The sequence below is a fragment of the Myotis davidii genome, unplaced genomic scaffold (genome assembly GCF_000327345.1).
Source record: "Myotis davidii unplaced genomic scaffold, ASM32734v1 scaffold911, whole genome shotgun sequence".
In the NCBI taxonomy this organism is placed as follows: domain Eukaryota; kingdom Metazoa; phylum Chordata; class Mammalia; order Chiroptera; family Vespertilionidae; genus Myotis; species Myotis davidii.
In genome coordinates, this window is record NW_006282530.1 from 64,862 (window position 1) to 84,645 (window position 19,784).

The window sequence follows — 19,784 nt, forward strand, 5'->3', positions numbered from 1 at the left end:
CACTCATTTTTTGGTTGATTTTTCTTTGTTAAATGGCATTTAAATATATAAAATAAATATAAAAAATATAAGTCTTTGTTTTACTATAGTTGCAAATATCAAAAAATTTCTATATGTGACACAGCACCAGAGTTAAGTTAGGGTTTTTCAAAATGCTGACATGCCAAGCTCAAAAGGTTCGCCATCACTGGTAAAGAGGATGTAGAAAGAGATTGAGTGGATAAGAAGAAAAGAAAAACAACACACAAAATAATCAATCAATAAACAAAATAAACAGGTAAAACAAAAAAAATGTTTTAATTTATCTATTCACCTATTTTTGGAAAAGGAGAATAGAGGAGAGATCAGATAGGCTTGAGTTTAGTGAGTGAAACTAATTAAACAATTAGGAAAAGAAGAGAGAAAGAGAGGAGAGGAAAAACAAAAGCATAAGAAAAATTGGCTAGTGAAGAAAGGGAAAGTTGCATGGACTTGGAGCAGGGGAGAGGAAATTACTAGTAGATATATGAGTAAGCCAACAGAAACTACAATTATAATAAAGCATCAATAGAGCAGATTAAGACGATCAATTTTTAACAAGGGGTCAAAAAGAAAGGAGATAGAAAAGCTAAAGTGGGGACAGGAGAAAACAGGATGAGAAAGGGAGAAGTGAGGGGGAAAAAGGTGGAAAAAATAAAAATAAAATGATTTAAAAATTAAGATGAAGAAAAATAATACAAAAGAATAAAAAAACAACAGAAAATAAAAAATTAAATAAAAGATAAAAAAATAAAAAAGTGAGCTTTTGTTTGCTTCAGCCAAGTTTTAATATCCCATGTGGGTGGTTTAAGACTCCACTCTTCTGTTCAGGCACTTCTGTTTCCTGGTGGGTAGTCAGCACCATGTTGACTTTCCAAGCGATTCTCCATTTCTCTGTGTCTGTGTCCAGAGCCTTGGTTGCAAGCAGCTGGGACCAATATGCCTGCTTTACCTGTCTGCCTGCTGTCAGTCTTAATTACTCAAGCATTTGTTTCTATCAAGGGCTTTAGGAGGGGCTATTCAGAGTCTTTATTTTCTCTGCAAAGCTGGAGGCTGGGTGCAGCTGCACAGCTGTAGGAGCTGTCCTGAGGCTGCTGGGAGAGACTGGCTCTTCAGGAGAAAAATGGCTGCTTAGGTTTGGAGGGTCCAGAATGTTTCAGGGCCACATTCCTGGTCACCTTTCCCTGTCCTGCTTCCCTCCACAGCCTCTCTCCAGACTTCACAAAACTTCACCTCCACCTGCACTGCAGCTCAGTGAATGTTTGTAATTGAAAGGTCTTATGAACTGGTTTTAGTTTTCTGGGAGTAGCCTCTCCTAGCTGTGATTAGATCTAGATTCCCCAGCTGCCAGCAGTCCTGTGGACTGCCCTTCCACAGTTGGGTGTTAATCCTGTCCCCAAGGAATGCAGACTTGGTGCAGCACAGTTTCCTTCTAACCCTCTCATCCTGGTGATCACACATCTCTCTCTACAGTCCAGATCCACAATCCTACTGTTCTCCAAGCATCCTCTGCCCTTTTCAGTTGTGGATTGTCTCACCAGCTATTTAAAGTGATTATGAATAGGTACATATTTATTGCCACACTATTCTTTATAACTCTGCTCTTTTTAGAATTTTAAATTATGCTTAAAAAAGACCCTTTAACATTTTGCATGCTGGTTTGATGGTAATGAACTCCTTTAGCTTTTTATTGTCTTGGAAGCTCATTATTTCTCCTTCAATTTTAAATTATAGGATACTAGTAGCCCGGTGCACGAAATTCGTGCACTGCGGTAGGGGGGTAAAAGGGCCCCTTAGTCTGGCCTGCACCCTCTCCAATCTGAGACCCCACAGGGAATGTCCATCTACCTGTTTGTGCCCACACTTTTAACAGATAGCAGCTCCATTGTTGTTTCTTTCTTATGCTTAAAACCTTTGGAATTAGTAGGTATTCAAAGTGTGTATACATTTTGGGGGGACACCCTGTATATCTCTAGTCAGCGGTGAACAAAACCAACAGCAGATTTGGAACCCCCAGACAGGAACCTCGCTCACTCCCCACATGTCTCCCCACTTCACTTTCCACCTTTATGGGCAGCAGGAGAATCAACGTTTTCTCTCATCAATTCAGAAAAGCACGTCCTGTCACCGCTGCCTGGCAGGAGTGCGCTAGGCCCCAAGCAAGCGAGGCTCAGTCAGGGCAGCTTTCGCTCATGGGTGCTGGCACCCAAAGTGCACATTCCTTCTCTACAGTCGCCCTGACTATCCCACTATTTCACTGAGAGGATGGAATTCCTTTCCGCCACTGGGTTCTTGATCATGAACACTGACCAAAGGCACCTCAGCAAGGGCCACCTGCACCCCCCAGCTGTGTCTATCTGCACCTGCTCCTGCCTCAGCACCTGCATTAACCCCCCAGAGGTGATCTCATAGCTGCACTGGCCTCATAGCTGATGGCCTGGGAACAGGGCATCACCACTCCGCCCTCTCACTGTCATCTCACAGGCACCCACTCTCAGCACCCAGAACACCCAGACACTCTCCAAAGGACGTGAGCGCATCAGAGGGGATGTGTGCACATACTGTGGGGGTGTTAGGCATGCCGGGTTGATGGAAGTGTGGTGGAGAGGCGGGGGGAACTTACGCACGCCTTGGTTTACAACTGTTGCAGGCACGGGAGGGTGACAGTGTGCTGGGGGATGTTCGCATGCCAGGGGGGATGTGCACACCGGAGGCCTCTGGCTTTGCAGATCCACAAACCCCCATGGTGCGGCCAGGAGGACGTCAGTCTGGCCCCCATGGGGGCTGTCCCTGCGAATCTGGGTCCTGGGACCACCGACAGCCTCAAGCACTGCCTCCCGCCCAGCAGGGTCACAGATCCGGGTCCCGGCACCGCAAACAGCCTCAAGCAATGCCCCCTGCCCGGCAGGGTCACAGATCTGGGTCCCGGGACTGCAGACAGCCTCAAGCACTGCCCCCTGCCCAGCACGGTCACAGATCCGGGTCCCGGACTGCGGACAGCCTTTCCTGCTGCCACCTGCCTTCAGTATGCAAATTAGCCACCATCTTCTTACTTCAGGGTAGGGGTCCCCAGTGGGCTGCCTGGCCAGTCTCGGTGAGGGGATGATGGCTGTTTGCAGCTGGTCACACCCCCTTCAGGGTGGGGGTCCCCACTGGGGTGCCTGGCCAGTCTGGGTTAAGGGATGATGGCTATTTTCAGGCTGGCAGGCAACTGAGGCTCCCAACCTCTCCTTTCTTTCCATTCTGGGATTTATTTACCTTCTATGGCTGTCACTGGAGCTGAGAGCTGGTTTTAGTTCTGAGGCTCAGCTCCAGCTATGAGATCTCCGCTGCTGAAAGCAGGGATCTGGGTTTGTTTGGGTTCTATAATTATAACACTGTTGTGATCCTGCTGGCTGAAGCCCGGCTGGCTAAAAACAGGTTTCTGGGGAATGTTTACCTTCTATATTTGCAACAATGTTTCTTAGAGTTGCATCTCAGAGGCCGGCAGCAGCAGGCAGGGAACCTTGGCTTCCTCCGTCACTGGAGCAAGCAAGCCTCCTGTTTGCTTCAGGTGCCTGGCTGCTGGCCGCCATCTTGGTTGGCAGTTAATTTGCATATCTCGCTGATTAGCCAATGGGAAGTGTTCAGGGCCACGGTCAATTTGCATGTTTCTCTTTTATTAGATAGTATATGCATAAAAGTTCAGCCCTTGCCAGTTTGGCCTACAGACCAAAGGGACCCGGGACTGATTCTAGTCAAGGGCGTGTACCAGGGTTGCAGGCTCCTTCCTGGCCTGGGCCCTGGTCAGGGCGTGTACAAGAGGCAACCAATTGATGTGTTTCTCCCACATAGATGTTTGTCTTTCTCTCTCTCTTCCACTCTCCCTAAAAATCAATGGAAAATATTCTTGGGTGAGGATTAACAACAAAAAAAAAAGTTTGTAGTTTGTTGGTTAATCTCTTCCCACACACCCATTCTTATCTTCCATCTGAGATTACACAGTTTATTCCATTCTTCAATGTCTTTGTACCAATTTTGTTTATCAGTTTATTTTGTTCATTAGATACCACATATGAGTGCGATCATGTGATACATGTCTTTCTCTAACTGGTTTATTTCATTTAGCATAATACTCTCTATATCCCTCCATGCTCTCTCAAATGATAAGAGATGCTTCCTTTTTTAATGCTGCATGGTATTCCATGGTATAAATGTACCACAGCTTTTTTTTAACTACTCATCTTCTGATGGACACTTAGCTATTATAAATTGTGCTGCTATGAACATAGAGGTGAATATATTCTTTCCAATTGGTGTTTGTTTTGTTTTTGTTGTGTGTTTTGTTTGTTTTTTTTGTTTTAGGATATATTTCTAGAAAGTGAATCACTGGGTCAAATAGCAGTTCCATATTTAATTTTTTGTGTGAAAACTTCGTACTGTTTTCCATTGTTGCTGCACCAGTCTGCATTCCCACCCGCAGTGTACCAGGATTCCCCTTTCTCCACATCCTTTCCATGACATTTTATTTATTGATTTGTTGATAATAGCCATTCTGACAGAAGTGAGGCAATACCTCATTGTCATTTTAATATGCATCTCTCTGATGGTTAGTGACTTTGAGAATTTTTTTCATGTGTCTCTTGGACATCTGTATGTCCACCTTAGAGAATTGTCTATTTAGGTCCTTTGCTCATTTTTAATTGGATTTTTTGTCTACCTTTTGTTAAGTTGTAAGAATTACTTATATATTTTGGATATTTACCTTTTATCAGATGTATCATTAGAAAATATGTTCTTCCATATATTGGGCTCCATTTTTATTTTTGTTGATGGTTTCATTTGAAGTGCAGAAGCTATTTATTTTGATGTAAACCCATTTGTTTATTTTCTCTTTTGTTTCCCTTGACTATGGAGATGTATCAGCAAGCATATTGCTATGAGAAATGTATGAAATTTCACTGCTTATGATTTCCTATAAGATTTTTATGGTTTCATGACTTACATTTAAGTATTTTATTAATTTTGACTTTATTCTTGTGTATGGTGTAAGTTGGTGGCCTAGTTTAATCTTTTTGCATGTATCTGTCCAATTTTCCCAATACCATTTATTGAAGAGCCTGTCATTCCATTGTATGCTCTTTCCCCCTCTGAAAAATATTAATTGAGCGCGATTGCATAAGTTCATTTCTGCATTCTAGGTCCTGTCCCATTGAGGTATATGCCTGTTCTTGTATGATTGCCAAGCTCTTTTGATTACAGTGGCTTTGTAGTATAACATGATATCTGGTATTATGATGCCTCCAACTTTGTTCTTCTTTCTCAAGATTGCTGTGGCTATTTGGGGGGTCTTTTATGATTCCATATAAAATTTTGGAATATTTGTTATACATCAATGATATGTGCTGTTGGTATTTTAATAGGGATTGTATTGAATCTGTAGATTGCTTTGGGTAATATGAACATGTTAATGATATTCTACCATGAACCTGGTATATTCTTCCACTTGTTTATATATTCTTCTATCTCTTTTTCCATGCCCTATAGTTTGTGAGTACAAATATTTTACCTCCTTGGTTAAATTTATTCGTAAATATTGTAATTGCTTTGTTGCAGTGGTATTCAGGATATTTGTGTGTGTGTGTGTGTGTGTGTGTGTGTGTGTTTTAGTTTATATTTCTGAGAATACATTTTTGGTGTATAAAAATGCCATTGATTTATGGATGTTAATTTTGTATCCTGCTACATTGCTAACTTCATTTATTAAGTCTAGTAGTTTCCTAGTAGAATCTTTAGGGGTTTCTATGTACAATAGCATGTCATCTGTGAAGAATAACATTTTACATCAACCTTTCCAATTTGGATGACTTTTATGTTTTTTTCTTCTCTGATCATTGTGGGTAAGGCTTCCAGTGTTATGTTGAATAAGAGTGGTGAAAGTGGACATCTCTGTCTTATTCCTGTTATTAGGTAAAATGGTTTTAGTTTTGCCCATTGAGTATGATGTTGGCTGTAGGTTTCACATACATGGCTTTTATTATGTTGAAGTATGAGACCTCTATTCCCACTTTGCTGAGAGTTTTAATAAAAAAAAAAAATGGGTGTTGGATTCTGTCAAGTGCTTTCTCTGCACCTATTGATATGGTCATGTGAATTTTGTCTTTCAGTTTGTTTACATGATGTATCACATTTATTGATTTGCAAATATTGTATCTGCATTGCATCTCTGAAATAAGTCCTATTTGGTGATGGCATATGATCTTTTTAATATATTGCCCACTTTCATTGGGTAATACTTTGTTGAGAATTTTAGCAACTATGTTTTTCAGGGATATTGGCTGTAATTCTCTTTGTGGTCTCTTTATCTGGTTTTAGAGTTAGATTGATGCTGGCTTCATAAAGTTTCAAAGTATTCATTCTTCTTGGATTTTTTGGAATAGTTTCAGGAGAATAGTTGTTAGTTCTTATTTGAGTGTTTGGTAAAACTCCCCTGTGAAGCCATCTAGACCAAGGTTTTAGTTTATTGGGAGTTTTTATTTATTTATTTTTTTAAATTAAATCTTTATTGTTCAGATTATTACAGCTGTTCCTCTTTTTTCCCCCCTCATAGCTCCCCTTCACCCGGTTCCCACTCCTCCCTCTCCCCTTATCCCCGCCACCCACTGTTCTCATCCATAGGTGTACCATTTTTGTCCAGTCTCTTCCCACACCCCCCACACCTCTTCCCCCCCCAACAAGAATAGTCAGTCCACTCCCTTTCTATGCCTCTGATTCTATTATATTCCCCAGTTTATTCTGTTCTTCAAATTTTTTATTCACTTGATTTTTAGATTCACTTGTTGATAGATGTGTATTTGTTTTTCATAATTTGTATGGGGTTTGGAAGTGCCCAGACGAGGCCCAGCTGTGAAGCAAGGCCACTGCTGCTGCCAGGTAGTGGGCCTTCTTTTGGAATCTCTGGGGCTCCCTGACCCAGCTGCAGGTTGTTTGACAGGTTCTAGGCTGAGAACAGACAGGCGATTCATATGCAAAAGTTGCTGTGCACAGCTTGGGTGGGGTTGTAAATTGGGTGAGGGAGTGGGGATATTTCAAATTTTTGACTTTATTCTTGCGGTCCTCTAGTCTGCTGTTGGAACTATGTATAATATCCTTTATTTCAGTCAGTGTATGCTTAATTTCTAGTTGGTCCTTTTTCATAACCTCGAGGGTCTCACTAGATTTCTTGAGGTTCTCACTGAATTTATCAGCGGTTTCTAGAAAATTATTGAAAAACTTTAAGTGTTGTTTTGAACTCTATATCCAGTACTTTGCTTTCCTCCATTTCTGTCATTTGTGACCTGTTTCTTTGTCTCTGCATTTTTTATGCTTCCCTGTGTAGATAGAGTGGCTTTCTGTGTTAGGTGTCCTATAGGGCCCAGTGACTTATCCTCCACAATTACCTGAGGTGCACTCCTTTGTGGGCTTTGTGCACAGTCTTGTAGTTAAGCCTTGACTGTTGTAGTTATCACTGGGAGGAATTGACCTCCAGGCTAACTGGCTTTGAGAATCAGCTATTTCTGCAGTGGGAGAACTTCTGAGCTGGAGACACCCTTCTGGGGTAAGACTTGCTTCAGTGGGGCTTTGGTGCTCACTGAGTCTGCCCCCTGAGTGTGTCCCTTATGGATCTAAGGAGTTGTAATCTGGATGGTCCCAGTCTGACCACTGGGTACACTGGCTCTTGGATCTCTAAGGAGGTGCTAATTTAGCCTCTGCCTGAGGCCACCCAGCAGGAGCTATGGAGAGATTCTTCTTTTTTGTTTCGGGTTTGGAGGTGCACAGATGAGGCCCAGATGTGAAGTAATGCATCCTGCTCTGGGGCCTTGGACCTTCTTTTGGAAGTTCTGGGTCTCTCTGATTCAGCTGCAGTTTGTTAGGTAATTTTCAGGATGCATAGGGCCAGGCCTTTCATCTTCAAAAGCCGCTGCACACAGCTTGGGTGGGGCGTGGTCTCAGGGGATCAACAGGGCAGAGCAAGCAGCTATGGCTGCTCCCCAGTCCTACCTTAAGAGGCCCCGCATCTCAGTGTCCCGGTAATCACTGCAAGCATCTCTGAAAGCCACCCTCGAGTTCTGCCCAGTGCCAGACAGTCCAGTTTCTCCCCGTATGAGTCTGGGTCCCCAGAGATTCACCCGGAACTGGAGTTCAGAGCAGTCAAGAGCTTGAGACTCCCTCCCGATTGAAAAAGACAACCTTGTCCTCAGTTTCCAGCCCTCTCCACGTGTGCTGCGTCCTCAGCTGCCAGCCCTTTCCACATGCGCTGCGTCCTCAGTTTCCAGCCCTTTCGGTGTGCGCCTCCGTACCTCTGCACTTTACTTCCGCACCTCCTCTGAGTCTCAGTGTGCCTTTCTCATTCCTTCTAGTTTTAGAATTTCCACTCAACCAGCCTTCCTGTGGTTCTGGATGAGGTCTGTTTTGTCTTTTAGTTGTATTTTTGAAGTGGTTGTGCGAGGCAGCAATTTCTGGTGTTTACCTATGTCACCATCTTGATTTTTCCGGAGTTTTTAAATTATTATTATTAGTGCTTCAATTTCATCAGTTGTTATTGGTCTATTCAGGTTTTCTGATTATTCCTGATCTAATTTCGGAAGATTGTATTGTTTTAGGAATTTATCCATTTCATCCACATTTTCCAGCTTGTTGTTCATAGTACTTTCTTATAATCATTTAATTTATGTTGTGTTAGTTGTTACTTTATGGCTTCATTTCTGATTTTATTTATCTGGGTCCTCTTTCTTTCTTTCTTGATGAGTCTGGCTAAAGGTTCATCATTTTTTTTTTATCCTTTCAAAGAACCAGCTCTTTGTTTCATTGATCTTTTCTTTTGTTTTTTAGTCTCTAGGTCATTTATTTCTGCTCTAATCTATATTATTTCATTTCTTCTATTTACCTTGGGTTTTTTTGTTTTTCTCTTTCCAAGTTTTTAAGTTTCAGGGTTAAATATTTTATTAATAACTTTTTTTATTTCTTTAAGTAGGCCTGTAGTGGTAAGAACAAAGAACTTCCCTCGCAGGAACGCTGACACTGTGTGCCATAAGGTTTTGTTTGTTTCTTGTTCAGTTTAATTATTTTCCAGGAAGTATTTTTTACAATTTATTTCTTGATCTCATTGGTAACCCATTCATTGTTTAATAACATGCCATTTATCCTCCATGTGTTTGAAGGTTTTTGAATGTGTTTACTGTAGTTGATTTTTAATTTTATGCCATTGTGATCTGAGAATATGCTTGACATGATTTAAATCTTCTTGAGCTTGCAGAGATTTATTTTATCCTAACGTGTAGTTTATCTTAGAGAATAATCCATGTACACTTGAGAAGAATGGATAGTTTTCAAGTTTGGTGTGAAATATTCTGAAAATGTAAATTAAATTTATCTGATCCAAGTGTCAATTAGAGTCACTGTTTCCTTGTTGATTTTTTGTCTGACCGATCTATCCAGTGAAATCAGTGGGGTATTATAGTCCCCTACTATGACTGTATTGATTTCAATCTGGGTTGTTAGATGAGTATTGCTACCCCATTTTTTTTTGTTTTCATTTTAATTGAAAGTATTCCTCCATTCCTTCACTCTCATCCTGTGTGAATCTTTTGTTCTAAGGTAGGTCTCCTGTACACAGCATATATTTGTGTCATGTTTTCTTATCCATTTAGCTAAGCTATGTCTTTTAATTGGAGCATTTAATCTATTTATATTCAAGGCTTTTATTTATTTTTTATTTTTTTAATATATTTGTATTAATTTTTTACAGAGAAGAAGGGAGAGGGACAGAGAGCCAGAAACATCAATGAGAGAGATCAATCAGCTGCCTCCTGCACAGCCCCCACTGGGGATGTGCCTGCAATCAAGGTACATGCCCTTGACTGGAATCAAACCCAGGACCCTTGAGTCTGCAGGCCGATGCTCTATCCACTGAGCCAAACTGGTTCGGCAAGGCTTTTATTTATATATATTGATAGTTACTTATTTATTGCCATTTATTTCTGTGGGGAAGAATGGGACCTGGTTGAAAAGTCTGTAAGGAAGATTCTCTGAAAGGTCTGGGGCCTTAAGGGAGCCCTGCTGAAGGCAACAGCCCCTGCCTTGACTTTTCCAAACAAATCCAAGCCCCCGGGTGTTTTACTGGAATCTCTTTACACCCGACTTTATGTGCTTTCTCAATGATACTTACCCTGCTGATTGTATCTAGAGGTTAATTTTAGTTTAAGCTGTTACAATAAAAGCCTAAGGAGGCAGGTGAATGGGTCTGTTTGGTCCCTATAGCCAAGAAGCCCCTTAGCCCTCTCTTTCACAGAAACATGTGTCAGAGTAATCCATTCATCCATCACTGACCAGGGTCTGCTGGTCAGTCCCAGAATATTTCTTTGTGCTCTTGTTTCTCTCTCTATTTCTTCTTATTACAGCAGTCTGTTTAGTATTTCTTGCCATGCTGGTTTGGTGATGATAAACTCCTATAGCCTTTTTTTGTGTGCATCTGAGAATCTCTTTATTTCACAATCTATTTTGAATGTTTGTCTTGGTGTAGATAGTACTTTTGGTTTCAGATCCTTGCTTTTTGTTACCTTGAATACTTCATGCCATTCACTTCTGATCTATAGTGTTTTTGATGAAAAAACAGCTGACTCACTTAGGGGAACTCCTTTGTAGTTAAAAAATGCTTTTTATCTTGATGCCTTTAATATTCTTTCTTTGCCTTTAATTTTTGTCATTTTAATTATTATGTGTTGGGGCTTGAGCTTCTTTGGGTTTTTCTTACTTGGGACTTTCTGTTTCTCCTGAACTTGTGTGACATTTTCCTTCATCAGGTTAAGGAATGTTTCTGGCATTATTTCTTCAAAAAGATTCTCTATCCCTTGCTCACTTTCTTCACCTTCTGGCTTTCCTATGACGTGAACATTTTGACATCTCATTTTGTCCCACAGCTCTCTTAAGCTGTCTTCCTGTTTTTATATTTTTAATTCTCTGATTGATTTTTTTCTACCCTGTCTTCTAATTCATGGATTAGATCCTCAGTTTCCCATAATCTTCTGTGTATTCCTTCTAGTGGGCTCTTTATTAGTGCAATGTCATTCTTCATTTCCGATGGTCATTTTTCATAGTGTCTATATCTTTTCTCAAGCTCTTAAGTATCTTTGTAATCATTATTCTGAATTGCATATAGGATAAGTTTCTTATCCTCATTTCATTAAGCTCTTTTTTTGGAAAATTCTCTTATTCTTTCATGTGGGGCTTGTTTTTTGTCTCCCCATTTGGCTGCCTCTTTTGGTTTGTGTCTATGTATTAGGTAGATTTGCTACAACTCCAAGTCTTTGGTGCAGAACAATGTCACACACTCTTTGTGATTGGCCCTGAATACCCTGTTTGTAGCTATGAGCAATCCACAGCTTGTGGCACCCTCTGCTGGGGCTTGATGCTTTTGGAAAGGGCCAAGATGTGCACCAAAGTCTGCTTCTCCTAGCCTCAGGTTCAGAAGGAGATCAGGCAAAAACTCAAAGCCCCCCCAAAAATGACCTTTGCCTGCAGTTCGATTGTTATTCTCAGTCTTTATATGCCTGAGGCTATAGGCCACAGCGAGGAGTGGACACAACACAGTGGGGTGAGAGGTTTGCCAACAGTGTGGGGAAATTTCTTCCTGCTACCCCCTAAGCAAAAGATGCCTGGATTTTAAATGTCTGCCTAAGAAAGAAGTCCTCTACAGTATGAGGGAATGACTCAGCATGGGAAACTGGGGCAGCTGCCTTCTGAGTTCTATCCCTAGAGCACCCAACACTGGATTCTCCTCAGAAAGTTCTAGACCACTCTGCCCTCCCTCTTCCAGAACCCAAGGTGAGTGACTGTGCACGAAATTTTGTGCATTGTCCCTTTAAGAGGATGCGTGCATTTTCGGCCATCTCTCCCTGGCAAACAGCAACCTTGCTGCTTTTTACAACCACATATTATGTGGACACTTTTCTCAGTTCTAGTGTTCTGTATTGGGGAGCCCAGATTGGAGTTTAGACCCCAGAGTTCTCAGGGGGAACCTCCCATAGCTGAGATAGCCCTCTGGAACCTCAACTGTTGTTTGTGGGAGCCCAGCCATCCCCCTCCCAACTCCACACTTCCTATCAGTCTCTATGCAGTCTCCACTTTCCATCCTTGGTTATCAGCATTCTCTCCAGCTAGTCTTCAGGATGGTTTTTCTATATTTTATTTGTAATTCCAGTTTGGTCCTGGGAGAGTGTCAGTAGATCTTCCACTTAATCTGCCACCATTTTCTACTCTCTGCTTTTCAACTTTTAAATCTAAACTTTTCCTTCACTTTAGGCCAGAATTTCCTATATGACAATTTCTTCAGGACTAAAAAACAAACTCTTCATGTATCAAAGTTGAAGTTCCTATAGTAAATTCATAGTACATAATCTTCCTATACCTTTAATATGTTCTTATTGATTTCAGGGAGAGGAATGGGGAGGGAGGGAGAGAGAGAGAGAAAAATAAATCAGTGATGAGAGAGAATCATTTGTTGGCGGCTTCATTTATGCCCCCAACTGGGAATGGAGCCTGTGATGCAGGCTTTGACTGGGAATCAAACATGACCTTCTATTTCATGGGTCAACACTCAACCACTGAGCAACACTGGCTGTCCTAAGCTTCTTATTTTTAATACTATTCTCTGATTCATTATAAAAAAATTTCCCCCAAAAAAGGAGGCTATTCTAGTAAACTAAAACACTTGGCTTGACATCTTCTTACAAAAATATAGCCATTTCTAGACAGTGTTTTTAATATACTTAAAATAACATATTCTACTATTCAGGGCAATGAAAATGGTAGATACTAAAATCTGGAAAGCTTGGATATTATCAAATTTATCAAATAAATGACACTCCAAAAAATTCTGAGAAATGCAAATAACATTTTAAAATATTTTGGTCCAGTTATCATAATAAGTAACTCCTTTTTGCCAGATCATCTATTTTCCCCCCCATGAATGCCTAAATTGTCAGGCTCACCTTCTTCCTCAGGGTTTACACATCATTGAGAATTATAGGCACTATCCTGTCCATTTTCTTGGTCCAGAACATCGTCCTCCATATATATATATAATTAAATTTTATTGGGGTGACATTAGTCAACATGAACATATAGGTTTCATGTGTGGATTTCTAAGTTCCAAAATCTGTGTATTGCACCATATGCCCACCAGCCAAAGTTAAATCTTGTCCTGTAACCACATATAAGAAGCCCCTTCTCCCCTCAACCCCTTCCCTCTGGCAACCATTGCTGTTTGTATCCATGAGTTTCAGTTTTATATCCTATATATGAGTGAAATCATATGGTTCTTAGCTTTTTCTGTCTGACTTATTTCACTTGGCATAATGTAATCAAGGGAAAATTTTGGAGCCACTAAGATTTCTGTGTTCCAAAGAAGGTATTTTTTTTTATAATTTTATTGTTGAAATTATTACAAATGTCCTGTCACCCCCATTGACCCTCTCTGGCCGGCACCCCCCCCCCAAGATTTTACTACATCATTGTCTGTATCCACAGGTTAAGTATATATGCATACAAGTTCTTTAGTTAATCTCTTCCCACCCACCTCGCCTTCCCTCTGAGATTTAAAAATCCGTACCATGCTTCTATGTCTCTGGATCTATTTTCTTCATCAGTTTATTTTGTTCATTAGATTCCACATATGAGTGAAATCATGCGATACTTGTCTTTCTCTGACTGGCTTATTTTGCTTAGCATAATACTCTCCAGGTTCTTCCATTTTTAAAGGTAGTTCTGTCACAGCTAGTTTTAATTATTGAACTCTTTCTAATATCAAAAAAATGCCTGTGTTCTATTTTCTTTTGAAAAAAGTAATGAATTAGTTTCATGTTCCATGCAGAAGTATCACCAAATATATTTGAATACTATACATTTTAGATCACACTTCATTCTTGACCAGAGTTTCCTAGCTAGTTTTTCACTATCACCCACTTAAGGAGTCTTTTTAGACATTTTTTTTTCTAATCACAACCCCATAAGATTTTAATACCACATATATACTACATATCTGTGTATTCACTGAGGCCCTTCAGGGGGTCTTACACAATTTAATATCTAAGTTTTTTGCTCTACTCTCAACAACTAATTTTTGCCCTGTTGAGAGTGCATACTGTAGGCACAGGGCTATTTCCTATTTGTTATTGTGGAATATTTTTATGAAAGGGCTGTCTCTAGATTCTTTCATTTGTAATAATAACACTTGAAGGCTAGTATATTTAACGGTCAGATTTTTTCTGTAGTAATTCAAGCTTAGTGAGACCTTGACCTTAGGAAGGACAATGGAAATGGAAGAGTTTATACTGTAACATAAAAAATATCACACTCATTCCATAACTAATAAAAGTGTTGGTATAAGGAAAACCAACATTAATAGTATCCTCAACAAAAAGAGTATCAGATTTTATCTGTAACAGGTTTCAATGGTGGAAAAAGTAGTCATTTTATATTTCACTTCCCCATATTTTGCCCTATAACTAGAGTTGAAAGTTCTAAAATTTAACTCCACCTTTTATAATTACTTATTCAAAGATGTCCTACCTTTCCTGCAGGTAAGTATCTATCCATTATGTTACTTCTCTTAGCCCAAAATATTGTTTTCAGGGTTCTAAAATCAAAATTAACCCATTCATTGTCCACAATAATATAGCCATGTTCTTTTTCTATGTTTTCCTTTTAGCCCCTTCCATTTATGCACACGTATTTCCCAATAAATCATATTAATAAATTATTCTCTTGTATGAATTAATTTATCATCCAGAAGAATAATAAAATTTGACTCTTTGAGACTGTGTATTTCATTTATCAAGGGTTAATGGAAATGTTCACACTCAAAACTATATCCCAGGAGTTAGAATGTTTGACTTAGTACACTTAAGTAATGCAGTTGAGTTTTAATTTCAGTGAATTTGAAATAGGGCAGTATATTTGTTAGATATAAAATTTCATTTAGGGGCAAATTGCTTTTGTAATAAGTTCCTGCCTTCACATGGAATATCCCTCTTTTCTCTTCTAGCCTTTAATGACCCTCTGTTACAGAGAATCCCAATTAGACTAGTAAATCCATTGAAATGAGCAAAAAGGTCAGGAGAAATGAGGGAGAAGTGAGACAACAAAGGGAATGAGAATAAAAGAAGTGAGGGAGAGGGAGGGCACATCCCATACTTCACCCATAGGGGATTTTTTGCCAGACATTCAATTTCACTCCAGGTAGCTTTAGCAAATATGGGTCCTTTTCACATAGTACCTCAAGGGATTTCATTTGGAACTTGAAAATATTTTGCTAGATCCAGAGGAATAGATACATCAAACAGACTGTCAAACCTCAGAGGGAAGGCAGGGGAGGGTGGGTGGATGGGAAGATATCGACCAATGAACTTGTATGCATATACACATAACCCATGGACACAGACAATAGGATGGTGAAGGCCTAGGGTTGGGGATAGCAGTGTTCTGGGAGAGGTCAATGGAGGAAAAAGGGTACATATGTCACACTTTCAACAATAAAGATTTTTTTTAAAAAGAAGAAAATACTTTGTTAGTGCAGAATTCTACAGCTTTGCTATAAGCTGGAATCTGATATTTATGATTAACACTTTTACAGAAGCTTCAGGTCACAGACTGTTCATTAGATTCCACATATGAGTGAAATCATGTGATACTTGTCTTTCTCTGACTTTTAATTATTTAATTATTATTTGTTGGGGCTTGCTTCTTCACAAGCAAAGAAGAAATAGTAAACAGAACTGCATGTATTCATGTATTGCCCTTAAACCATACTGCTTACCTGGACCACTCATATGGTCCTAAAGGTCCTGGTACAGTTAGCTTTTTATAAGTGTATTTTCTCTTTCTTAAATTAGAAGTTTCTTGAAGGCAAGGACTGTATTTTATTCACTTACATATTCCCAACAGGGTTCAGAAATTATTATACTCAGTATAATAATAAATATATTATCAGCTGATAATTACTAATGTATTAGATTATAATAATCTATAGGAATTCAGGATATTGAAGTCATCTCAACCAAACTACCTAACAGATAATCACTTTGACAAACTGCTGTTGACATCATCATAAAATACAGATTTTATTAAATAATAGCCAACCTCCCACAGTCCCCCCAAATAAGATGATTTTTGGTGGGAAACAAGGTGACCAGAAGCTAATAATAATGACAATAATTTAAAGCTGTATCTTTTGCACCCCACCTACCTTTAGATTGCTTGCTCCAACAATGCAACAAGATGAAATTTCTCTCCAGGCCTTTAGTCATGGAAGACAGTGATATCTGATTGAAAATAAGTTGAGAAATATGAATACAAACCTTCCATCCCATCCCCTATGCCTGGTTATAGCTCAGACAAGTCTTCTTAACAGACTCACTTGTTTGAATGTCCACTTTTTACAAATATCAGAAAATAAATCATGTAGGTTAAAATGTTTGGCCTTCTCCAGATCAGTAATGAAAGCCCTGGAAAACACTCACCCAAATAGATTCCAGTTTATCTTAAAGATAGTGTATTTGCCAAAAAAGCTAGTATCTCTTGTTTATTTCCAGGCTTGATTACCTGGGAAGTTACTCAAGATTTAATGTTACAAATCCATCAATGGCTGATTTTAGATGTAGAAGGCAAAATTCCAACAGTTGTGTGAATGCAGATATAGCTGGAAACTCTCCTGAGGCTTTAGGAACACTCACTCAAGGTTCACAAAGGCTCAGGCCAATACTAGAGGCAGATTAGTAAAGAAATATCTAAGGACTGAAAAAACTGTCAGGATAGCTGTATGCATGGACAAACTAAGAGGCTATGTGAAGAGGTGATTCTTTTCCTTTAAATATGGCAACTGAAAAACATATGTGTTGTTTGATAAAGTACATGGAAAAATGTTTCTTTCCTTTGCAAAAGGTTAAAAAGCAAAGTAAAAGCCCTGGTACTTTGGGTTTTAGCACTGACCCCATGCTGTGTTGATCACATGGATGTACCCAGGGCCCAGAGAAGCAGAGCTGTGTGTTCAGTCTGAAGCTGTGCCTCAGAGAGGCAGGCAGGGAGCCTACACTTGAGGCTAGATTCTCATGAAATGACAGGCTTCAAAGTTATAGAACTTAGAGGTGTAAATAACTACTGTTCTATTCTAAATGCCTCTCCAGAACTGAAACTGAGGAAGGGGGCGGTTTGTTGAGATCTACCATCAGAGATAAGAGTGGGGAGCAAGAATTCCATGGTGTTTCCAGTTTCCATTTCCACAAAGTAAAAGGAGGTGAAGAAAACAAAATAAGTTGGGCCTGATTAAAAATTTTGCACTTCATTCAGCAATATGTGAGCAGCTAGCCCCCTTCCAAATGGTCCCAGAGCTACTGTGGAAGACGACTTTATAATATCTGACCAGAGAAATATTTAGAGAAAGCAAAGTATGTCTGAGAACACGTCAAATAACTGCAGGCAGGCAGTTACCAATCTTTTCCTTGCAAAGATTGCTTCATTCACTTGTTCATGAAACAGCCATTGAGTACCCATTCAGTGTCAGCTGTTGAGATGCCAATAGAATGAAAGCTCTCAGAGTCCTGCCCACATGTGTCTCACAAGGCAGTAGAGGAAGATAGCTAGTCAACTCACACACCAAAAATTACAATGCTATCTCATAATAGAGAAACATGGTAATTAGCCATACTTCCACTACCCTTCCCATTGGCTAATCAGAGCGATATGCAAATTAACTGCCAACCAAGATGGCGGCCGGCAGCCAGGCAGCTTGAAGTGACAACAGGAGGCTTGCTTGCTTCAGGGACAGAGGAAGCCAACGTTCCCCGCCTGCCTTGCCGGCCTCTGAGTTTGCAGTTTAAGAAACATTGTTACAAATATAGAAGCTAAACAAGACCCCAGAAGCCTGCTTTCAGCCAGCCTGGCTTCAGCAAGCAGGACCGAAACATTGTTTCAATTATAGAACAAATGCAGATCCCTGCTTTCAGCCAGCCTTGGGACCTCAGAGCTGGAGCCAAGCCTCAGAGCTAAAGCTGGCCCAGAATAAAAAAAAAAAGAGAAAAAAAAGATAGGTTGGGAGCTTCAGTAACCCGCCAGCCTGAAAATGGCCCTCAGCCCCTCACCCAGACTGGACAGGCACTCCAATGGGGACCCCCACCCTGAAGGGGGTGTGACCAGCTGCAAACAGCCATCATCCTCTCATCCAGGCTGGCCAGGCACCCCAGTGGGGACCCCCACCCTGATCCAGGACACCCTTTAGGGCAAACCACCTGGCCCCCACCAGTGCACCAGGCCTCTATCCAGTATAGTAAAAGGGTAATATGCCTCCCAGCACCAGGATCAGTGGAGCAGGGAGGCCTCACAGCACCAGGATCAGTGGAGCTGCGAGGCCTTCTGGCCGCTGGAGCAGCGTGACAGGGGGCAGTGACCAAACCCCGTGACCACCCTGCAGCTCTGTGTGTGACAGGGGGTTGGGGTCATAACCTCCCTATCTGACCTGCTCTGTTCGTGACAGGGGAAGACACCCCAACCCCCTGATCAGCCCTTCTCTGTGACTGATGTGGGGAGCTCCCCCATCCCCTGATCGTCCTGCAGCTCTGTGTGTGACAGGGTGCAGTGCCCCAACCCCCTGATCGGCCCTGCTCTGTGTGTGACTGGGGGCAGTGCCCCAACTCCCCTATCGGCCCTACTCTGTGTGTGACGGGGGGAAATCCTTAACTCCCTGATCGACCCTGCTCTGTGTGTGACAGGGTACGGAGCCCCAACCCCCTAATGGGCCCTGCTCTGTGCGTGACAGGGGGCAGCGCCCCAAGCCCCTGATCGGCCCTGCTCTGTGCGTGACAGGGGGTGGTGCCGCAACCTCCCTATCGACCCTGCCTTGAGTGTGACGGGGTGGCACCCCAACCACCCAATCGGCCCTACCCTGAGCGACTCTAAGGGTGGCATCGCAACTTCCCAATCTGCCCTGCTATGCTCCAGAGAATGGCAGTTTTTCACCTAAGTTTTATAAATTACCGTCAAAGGAGGAGATGTAATACTAAGTGGGTTAAATGAAATCCATTGGTGATATATTAGGGAAGTGGGAGAAAGCCAAGTAGGGAAATCTCTGGGATTGGATAAATAGTAAAATGATGGACACATGCTTCTTTTACATAGGTGGGTACTGGATAGTTAATCTACACTAATAAAAGACAAACATGCAAATTGACTGCACCTTTGCTACACCTTAAGCCATGCCTACCAGCCAATCAGAGCTACTATATGCAAATTAACTCAACCAAGATGGCGGCCAGCAGCCACGGAGCTGGAGCAAGCAGGAGGCTTGGTTGCTCCAGTGATGGAGGAAGCCAAGCTTCCCGCCTGCTGCAGCCAGCTCTGAGCTCCACTCAAGGCAACAGAGTTTCAATTATAGAAGATAAATAAACCACAGATACCTGCTTTCAGCCGCTGTGGCCACGGAGCTGGAGTGAGCAGGAGGCTTGGGTTGCCCCTGGTGATGGAGGAAGCCAAACTTCCCGCCCACCGTGGCCGGCTCTGAACTCCACTCAAGGCTATCAAGTTTCAATTATAGAAGGTAAATAAATCCCAGGGGGCTTGGCCAGCCAGAAAACGGCCCTCAGACCCTCACCCAGACTGGCCAGACACCCCAGTGGGGCCCCCCACCCTAAAGGGGGTGTGGCCAGCTTCAAAACAGCCATCAGTCCCTCACCCAGGCTGGCCAGGCACCCAGTGGGGGA

The 19,784-nt window shown here is 41.4% G+C and overlaps 1 long non-coding RNA gene across 1 annotated transcript in view; it reads left to right on the forward strand.

Moving 5' to 3' along the window:
- The window catches only part of LOC107182236, a 16,195-nt gene extending 5,549 nt beyond the window's left edge, over window positions 1-10,646 (forward strand). The window contains exons 2-3 of the long non-coding RNA XR_001512955.1: window positions 6,980-6,982; window positions 10,632-10,646. This is a non-coding gene — a long non-coding RNA (uncharacterized LOC107182236). The remainder of the gene's footprint in view (window positions 1-6,979; window positions 6,983-10,631) is intronic.
- Window positions 10,647-19,784: the final 9,138 nt, after the last annotated feature.